The sequence below is a fragment of the Rutidosis leptorrhynchoides genome, chromosome 8, assembly GCF_046630445.1.
Source record: "Rutidosis leptorrhynchoides isolate AG116_Rl617_1_P2 chromosome 8, CSIRO_AGI_Rlap_v1, whole genome shotgun sequence".
In the NCBI taxonomy this organism is placed as follows: domain Eukaryota; kingdom Viridiplantae; phylum Streptophyta; class Magnoliopsida; order Asterales; family Asteraceae; genus Rutidosis; species Rutidosis leptorrhynchoides.
Genome location: NC_092340.1, coordinates 290744381 through 290754977, shown reverse-complemented (window position 1 = coordinate 290754977; position 10597 = coordinate 290744381).

The window sequence follows — 10597 nt, the reverse complement described above, 5'->3', positions numbered from 1 at the left end:
GATTAAAAAATATAGTCAACTGAATTATTATTACTTTTAGTATATTTATTGTTAAAATGATTATTATTACTATCGTTGTTGTTGTTATTATTATTATTATTATTATTATTATTATTATTATTATTATTATTATTATTATTATTATTATTATTATTATTATTATTATTATTATTATTATTATTATTATTATTATTATTATTATTATTATTATTATTATTTTCATCATCGTTATTAATAAAAGGTATTATCATTAAAAATTGTTATTGTTATCATTATTATTACTATCGTTGTTATCGTTAAGGTTATAATTAGTATTATTATTATTATTATTATTATTATTATTATTATTATTATTATTATTATTATTATTATTATTATTATTATTATTATTATTTGTATTATTATCATTAAAATAGTTATTAGTATTATCATTGATATTATCATAATATTTATTATTATTAGTATTATTATCTTTAAAACTAATATTAGTATTATCTAATTATTATGATTGCGATTATTATCATTATTACGAATGCAATATAAAAGAGGATTAAAAACTATTAAACAAATCGATTAGGAAACCCTGAGTATATGTGTCATGATGAAATAAAAATATTGTGAGTTATTGATTTAGATAAAAATATCATTTTCATTATTTTTATCATTATTATTATTAAAAGTATTATTAATATTAAAATTATCATTTTTACAAAAAAATTATTATTTATAGGAATATCATCGTTAATTTAAAATATCATTATTATTATCATTTTAGTATTATTATTAATAAAATTATCATTTTATCATAATATCATTTTTAATAAATATAAATATTGTTATTATTATTAGTAGAATAATAATAATTATTATTACAAAATAATACAACTTTTACTTACTATTGTTATTATCGATATTATTTTATCAAATAAATATACGATACAAAGATATTTTACTACGTGTAATATAATTATATTAATAATACCTATCATATTATTTTTATGACATTAAATGAACTTTATAAATTTTATTACTTAAGATATATAAAAGTATATTATTATTATATAAATTTTAATATAAAATTTTATTTATTAATAAATAAATTATATTCTTTACTCTAATAAAATCTGTTAAAAAAAATTTTAAATATATAAAATGACTATATTTAAACTATATAATAATCATGTATAGATTTTAGAAGTCATTTTGGTCAAGATGACTTTTGTTGACTTTTGCATATTAGTCTCGAGCATTAGGATTGTGGTATACTATGACTTGACCTAAATTGTTAGACAAATATTGACCAACATATAAATATATATAATTAATATAGGTTCGTGAATCCGAGGCCAACCTTACACTTGTTCAATGCCATCATATGCTTAATTACTACAATATTGTGAGTTCATTTGATTCCCTTTAACTCTTTACATTTTTGGGACTGAGAATACATGCGCTGTTTTTATAACTGCTTTATTAAATGCTTTTGAGATATATTTTTGAACTGAGAATACATGAATTGTTTTTATAAATGATTGACGAAATAGACACAAGTATTCAAAACTACATTCTATGATAGAATTATTTGGATTCAGAGGTTCGATTTTTATAAAGATTGTATTTTCGACCATCGGTGAGATGATTTTGCATTGCACGACGCATTAGCTACCGAAATGGTTCGATTTAGTAGTTAGTAACGGTGAGATGATTTTGCATTACACGACGCATTAGCTACTGGTTTAGCTACCCTCGGTGAGAAATTTTTGCATTGCACGATGCATTAGCTACCGTTGTAAGATTGTTTATCGGTGAAATGATTTTGCATTGCACTACGTATTAGCTACCGAAATGGTTCGATTTAGTAGTTAGTAACGGTGAGATGATTTTGCATTGTACGACGTATTAGCTACCGTTTTAGCTACCCTCGGTGAGAAATTTTTGCATTACACGATGCATTAGCTACCGTTGTAAGATTGTTTATCGGTGAGATGATTTTGCATTGCACGACGCATTAGCTACCGAAATGGTTCGATTTAGTAGTTAGTAACGGTGAGATGATTTTGCATTGCACGAGGCATTAGATACCGTTTTAGCTACCCTCGGTGAGAAATTTTTGCATTGCACGACGCATTAGCTACCGTTGGTGAGTTTGTTTTGAAAGGTTCCGGTGTTCTTCATATGAATGATTTTTACAGCAGTGAGCAGACGTGCATAGATTGTTTTCAAAATATGAGTATCTTGTGGTCTATTATATTATTAGAAATGATTAATTTTGATAAACTAATGAACTCACCAACCTTTTAGTTGACACTTTAAAGCATGTTTATTTTCAGGTATTAAAGAAATCTTTCGCTGTACATTAGCTCATTTTAAGGATATTATTTGGAGTCATTCATGGCATATTTCGAAAGACGTTGCATTCGAGTCGTTGGGTTCATCAAGATTATTATTAAGTCAGTTATAGATGGATGTATTATGAAATGGTATGCATGCTGTCAACTTTCGATGAAAAAAAAGTTTGTCTTTTAAAAATGAATGCAATGTTTGTAAAATGTATCATATAGAGGTCAAATACCTCGTGTTGTAATCAACTATTGTGAATCGTTTATAATGTATATGAACGGGTCCTTTCAACTACTCCATTTGCGAAAACTCCATACCATTTAGCTATGTCTGAGATTCGCGAGATGATGTCTCAGATTCAAGAACTATTAGATCGTGGGTTTATTCGAACGATTTCGTCTCCATGGGGTGATCCGCTAAAAAATAAAGTTGGTTCAATGCGTATGTGTATCGATTATCGCAAGTTGAACAAAAGAACATTGAAGAATAAGTATCCTTTACCTCGAATAAATGATTTAGTTGATTAGTTACAGGGTGCTTAGTATTTGTCAAAGATAGACTTAAGGTCTTGGTATCATCGGGTTTGTGTTGCTGAATCAGATATACCGAAGACAACGTTCAGAACGAGGTATGGTCATTACGAGTTTTTGGTGATGCCGTTCTGGGTTGACGAATACGCCTACAATCTTCATGGATTTGATGAATAGAGTGTACTGTCCATTTTTAGACAAGTTTGTGATTGTGTTTATAGACGACATACTAGTATATTCTAAGACAGAGGCTGAACATGTTGAGCATTTGAGACATGTTTTGAATCTGTTGAAAACAGTTATTTGCTAAGCTTTCAAAGTGTGAGTTTAGGTTACAAGAAGTTCAGTTTTTGGGTCATGTTATCTGCGCTGAGGGTATCAAAGTGGATCCATCTAAAATAGAAGCGATAACGAATTGGAATTCTCCGAGGACTCCGAATGAGATTAAGAGTTTTCTTGGATTAGCCGGTTATTATCACAGGTTTATCAAGGATTTCTAAAAAATAGCGGGTCTGTTGACTAAGATGACTCAAAAAGACGTAGCCCTTCGATGGAGTGATGAACAAGAAAAGGCTTTTCAGACGTTGAAACAGTTGTTGTTTCAGGCACCAGTGCTATCATTACAAGAGGGTTCAGATGATTTTATGGTATACTGTGATGCTTCATTAGCCGGATTGGGTTGTGTAATAATGTGGAGAGATATAGTAATTGCTTACGCCTCGCGTCAGTTGAAAATTCATAAGAAGAATTACCTAGTGCATGATCTTGAAATGGCTGCAGTAGTGCTTGCTTTGAAACTGTGGAGACACTATTTGTATGGAACCCATTGTGTTATATGTACAGATCATAAGAGTTTACAGTATATCTTATCATAGAAAGAATTAAATATACGTCAAAGACGGTGGCAATAATTGATTAAGGATTATGATTATGAAATTAAATACCATCCCGGTAAAGCGAACATCATTGCAGATGCTTTATGTCAGCAAAAATTCTAATGAGAATGTTAAATTTCTGCGTTTGAGTATAACTTCATATTTAATTAACCAACTGAAAACTATTCTAGCCGTTGCTTTGGAGTATGAACATACTAAATCTGAACTTATGACTAAACGAAAACTTGACTTAACCGATGACTCACGTGGACTTAAGACCTTTCATAACCATATTTGGGTGCCTATGCTTGGAGACTTGAGGGATTTAATCTTGTCAGAAGCGCATAAATCCAGACTGACAATACATTCAGGCAGCAATAAAATGTATCATGACTTGAAATCTGTTTATTGGTGGCCAACTATGAAAACAGACATCACTCGTTTTGTTGAAAAATGTCACGTTTGTGTACAAGTGAAGGTAAAACATCAGGAACCATATGGGTCGTTACGTCAGTTAGAAATTCCTGATTAGAAATGGGAACATATTACGATGGATTTTGTAACAAAATACCTAGAACTCAGAAAAGACACGACATGATTTGGGTAATAGTTGACCGTTTGACCAAGATTGCTCACTTTTTAGCTACTCGTAAAACATTGTCATTAAGTGAACTCGTTGAGTTGTATGTGAAAGAGATTGCTACTCGACATGGTGTACCGTTATCGATTGTGTCAGACCGAGATTCTAGATTTGTGTCAAACTTCTAGAATAGTCTACAACAGAATTGGGGTACACGTGTAAATTTGAGTACAACTTATCATCCTCGGATAGATGTTCAGAGTGAGAGAATGATACAGACTTTAGAGGATATGTTAAGGGATTTTGTGCTAGAATATGGTGGGTCATGGGATTCACATTTGTTGGTGGTTGATTTCGCGTATAACAACACATATCATTCGAGTATAGGGATGCCTCCTTATAAAATGTTGTACGATCGTCATTGCAGAACACCGACTTGTTTGTTAGGAGTTGAGAAACAGTTTGCAGGTCCTGAATTGTTCAAATGACTGCTATAACAACCCTGATTTTTTTCCGTTCTGAAATGGTCAAAATGCCCTTAGGGTTTCATTTGTTTGTTTTGTGTATTTGATTTAGGGTTGTTATCCGGTTATGATTAATGATCTTAATTAATACTCGTATTTAATGAACAAAACCCTAATCCTAAATATTAATTAATAATATAAACCCTAACTCTAATAATAATTAATTTTATGATAATATTATTTGAATATCTAATTATGTATATATTAGTGTTAATGTTATTAAAAATGTATAAAAAGTATAAGTTTATATAAACGTGGTACTTTTATAGATTAAAAAAGTATGGTGTTATTAATTTAAATAGAGATGAGAATAATAAATATGATATAATTAAAATTTCATATGATTATATACTAAGTATATATAATAAGAAACTTATATGAATTATAAATGTATAATTAACTTTATAGGTAAAATAAAGTATTAAAAATGTATTATGACATTTATATAATTAATAAAACTATAAAGTAATAATGTAATTAAATTAAAATTATGATTATTTATAATAAATATAAATACCAAAATTTTTATAATAAATATATATTTATACGGTTATAAATAAAAAGAAAAGAAAAAGAAAATAAACAAAATAACAAACATAATTCTAGAATGTTCTATTAAACAAATTAAATAATTTTTTTTTATATATTTATAGGGCTGGCTAAATTTAAATAAAAAAAAGAAAAATAAAAATGTAATTGTAATTGTTTCCAAATATAAGTCTTTCACTTGTTCACCAAGACTTTTAACTCTATAAATACACATCAAAGGATTAAATAAATTATTAAAAGTCTTTCACTTGTTCACCAAGACTTTTTTCTTTATTTATTTATTTTTCAGTCGATATATATATTTTTATTTTTAATAAATATTAAAAGAACTAAATAAATTATAAATAATACATGATAAATACTGTTATATATTATAGGATTAAGAAAAATTACTTTTACATATTTATATCACATTTTTATATTTTTAAATAATTAAAAACAGTTTATATTACATACATATATAATCGGTATATGTATATATTTATAAAAAATAGGAAAAACGCTAAATAAATTATACAACTATTTTTCCAGTAAAGTAGAGTATAGAACTTGATTAATTTAAATCAGTACATATTTCATATATATTATATACGAGTTTATATAGGTTTATTATTATTATTTATAAGTGAAAAAGATTAAAATACAAAAGTAATAAATAAAACTATTATAAGTTCGTGGGATCTAATGTAAAATCATAAAATTATTATTATAACATAAAAATACAGATTACATAATTTTATAACTATTAAACTAATTATTATTTAATTATTGGTTTCGGTTTATATATAATGTATGTTAAATTGTGAATTTAATTATATAAAATATGAGGAACTGTAGAAAACACATAAAAAAAACTTAGAACTATTAAGAAACATATCTAGGTCATTATATAATATTTTGGAAGGTTTATTATATTTAGTTAATTATTTATGGAATATTATGCATATTAGAGTGTAAAATTCTAAATAAATAGTGTAGACCATATAAAATCGATTTATAAATTTTCTATTATTATCATTACATTATATAGAACTTATAAAAATTATAAAATTAATTGTTTAAGTCGAATTAGTCTTTTATGCATAATTAACCTTGTTTTTGTATAAACCGTGAATATAAATAAAAATAAACAGAAAATAAATACAAAAACTGTTTGGATTTAACAAGTTTCATTATGCTTAAAACCATTTAAGAATCATTCAAAGTGGAAGCATGTATATTACCATTTTGTAACTTGTTAATCTGTAACCATTTAAAGTTAAATCCCAATTAAGATCAAGTTATGAAATATACTTACAAACTACAAGCAAGAAAAGAGTTTATACCTACTCCAAGCTTGATGGTAAGTGATGAAGATGATGATGATGAATGGAGCTCCAAAAGAATGAAATCTCAAGTTGTTATACCCCAAACTAACCACCAACACCTTGTACTTTGGTTAGGATTTATTAACACTTGAATTAAACTTGCAAAAACCAAATTTTGAACTCTCTTTTCTTCCCAAAAGGCCACTGCCAGACAGCATGTTTTAGAGGGTTTTGTACAGTTTTAGTTTTTTTATGTATTTTGATGTGTTTGCATGTGATTTTCTCTAGTAACAAGTGTGGCTAGACATGCTTATGGAGAATGAGAATGTTTTTGACCAAGAAAGGAATCTAAGTGTATGTGAGCTTCAACTCCCATGCCACTCCCATTAGTTTATAAAATTAATTTTATAAAAGTTAGATTTTATAAAATTTGTTTTGTAAAACTTGCATATTAATTTTTTATGTACATTTCATTATATAAAACTGATAATGCTAAAAACGAACATATATTTCATAGCATTATTCTCCAAGAAAGACAAGCTTTTAGTTGCAATTATTCTATTTACAAGTGATATTAGTTTAAATAATAAAAGGTGAAGACAAGAGACAGATTCGACGAATTGAAGACGCAAATGACCAAAAAGCTCAAAAGTACAAAATACAATCAAAGAGGTTCCAATTATTGATAAGAAACGTCTCGAAATTACAAGAGTACAAGATTCAAAACGCAAAGTACAAGATATTAAATTGTACGCAAGGACGTTCGAAAATCCGGAACCGGGACCAGAGTCAACTCTCAACGCTCGACGCAACGGACTAAAAATTACAAGTTAACTATGTATATAAATATAATATAATATATAATTAATTATATTAATTATATATATATTATATTTATAAAATAAACCGTCGGTAAACAAAGAGCCAAAATGGAGTGAGCTGTAATTACAAACTCCGCGACTCGCGGAGTTTGAAGGCAAAAAATGCCGCGAGTCGCGGAGATTACCTGGACGAAAATTCCTATAAAAGCAAACGAATTCTGATCATTTTCATATCCAAATTCAATCTCTCTCTATATATGTATACGTAAATATATTTATATTTTAATTTTAATTTTAATTTTAATTATAATTCTAATAATAAGGGTATGTTAGCGAATGTTGTAAGGGTGTAAGTCGAAATTCTGTCCGTGTAACACTACGCTATTTTTAATCATTGTAAGTTATGTTCAACCTTTTTACATTAATGTCTCGTAGCTAAGTTATTATTATGCTTATTTAATTCGAAGTAATCATGATGTTAGGCTAATTACTAAAATTGGGTAATTGGGCTTTGTACCATAATTGGGGTTTAGACAAAAGAACGACACTTGTGAAAATTAGACTATGGGCTATTAATGGGCTTTATATTTGTTTAACTAAATGATAGTTTGTTAATGTTAATATAAAGATTTACAATTGGGCGTCCCTATAAATTACCATATACACTCGATCGGACACGATGGGCAGGGTATTTATATGTACGAATAATCGTTCATTTAACCGGACACGGGAATGGATTAATAGCCACTAGAATAATTAAAACAGGGGTGAAATTATGTACAAGGACACTTGGTATAATTGATAATAAAATATTAAAACCTTGGGTTACACTCAGTCGACATCCTGGTGTAATTATTAAACAAAGTATTAAAATCTTGTTACAGTTTAAGTCCCCAATTAGTTGGAATATTTAACTTCGGGTATAAGAATAATTTGACGAGGACACTCACACTTTATATTTATGACTGATGGACAGTTATGGACAAAAACCAGACGGACATATTAAATAATCCAGGTCAAAGGACAATTAACCCATGGGCATAAAACTAAAATCAACACGTCAAACATCATGATTATGGAAGTTTAAATAAGCATAATTCTTTTATTTCATATTTAATTTCCTTTATTTAATTGCACTTCTAATTATAGCACTTTTATTTATTGTTATTATATTTAATTGCACTTTTAATTATCGTACTTTTTAATTATCGCAAGTTTATTTTATCACACTTTTATTATTCGTAATTTCATTATCGTTATTTACTTTACGCTTTAAATTAAGTCTTTTATTTAATATTTTACATTTGGTTTTAACTGCGACTAAAGTTTTAAAATCGACAAACCGGTCATTAAACGGTAAAACCCCCCCTTTATAATAATAATATTACTTATATACATATTTGTATTTTTATAAATTTAAACTAATATAGCGTTAAGCTTTGTGAAAAAGATTCCCTGTGGAACGAACCGGACTTACTAAAAACTACACTACTCTACGATTAGGTACACTGCCTATAAGTGTTGTAGCAAGGTTTAAGTATATCCATTCAATAAATAAATAAATATCTTGTGTAAAATTGTATCGTATTTAATAGTATTTCCTGCTAAAATTTAATAGTATTTTATAACCCTTAGCTTTGACATCAAGTTATTTTTGGCGCCGCTGCCGGGGACAATCAAACTTAAAAGCCGGAAGCGCAACGCTAATAATTATAAAAAAAAAGATTTTTATTTTTAGTTTACTTTTATTAAAATTCACTTTTGTAAAAATACGTTTTTAATTATTCGAAAACATAAAAAGAAAAACAAAAATATAAATATTTTTAAGAGTTTATTAAATATTTAAGTTTTATAAAGTTTCTTTATTTTTATTTTATAAAAATATAAGTTTTATTTAAATATTTTGTGTTTATTTAGAACATAAAATTAAAAACCGAAAATATATATATATATATATATATATATATATATATATATATATATATATATATATATATATATATATATATATATATATATATATATATATATATATATATAAATCTAGTTTTAAGATTTTTATTTCTATTTTTATTTTTAGTTTTTAAATATAAGTTTTTATTATATAAATAATTTTATTTAAACAGAAAATATAAAATAGAATAAATAAATAAATAAAAAACGCGTCGAATTTTATTTAACCTGTCATCTGAAAATTTGAACCCCGCGACTCGCGGAGTTTGCTGCTTCGGGCACCGCAACTCGCGGAGCCACCCTGACACACGTGACAGAACCCTAATTTCGCATTAATTACGGATTTTATTATTATTATTATTAATAAACCCTAATTAGTTTAATTATTATTATAATTAGTTTAAGTTTTTAAATTAAATTGTATTTTAAATTTTAATTAGTTTTTAAATAAATTAATAGTTTTATAAAATAAATAATATAAAAATAATATTTTTTGTACTTTTTACAACTTTTAGTATATTTTTATATTTTGTCCCTTTTTAATTATTTTAGCGTAATTATTTGTATTTTTCGCTTATATTTAGTTTTAAACTTAGTTTTTGCCATAGTTATTTTTTTTTTTTTACTTCTAGATTTTTAGGCTTTGCCGTAAAATCTCTTATGTGCTTTTTCTTTAGACTAAGATTTAGGTACTTTAGAATTTTGCGACGCCTTTTTAAATTTTAGTTTCTTTTTAAGTTATTGCCATTTGGGATATAGTTTTTCTTGTAAGCTTTAATATTTTTAGACACCTTTTACTATGTATCAATTATCATTCCAATTAGTAATCTCAATTTGCGATTATAATTTTAAGTTAGTGATAGTAATAAGGTTGGGTTAGGCAAGTGTTTTAAAGTTCTATAAGTCACTCTTTTTCTTTCTTATTTTTATTTTTCGATTTTTTTTCCGACGCTCTTTTTCTTTCTTATTTCTCGCTATTCTAGTTTTAGGACATAGATTTTTATTCTACTTCTTATCTAAATTTCTTAAAATTACGAAAATTTATTTTAAGTGGTTAAATTGATAGACATCAAAATTTTCTGGTTCGTAGTAATAGTTGGATTTGTACGTGGACCGGG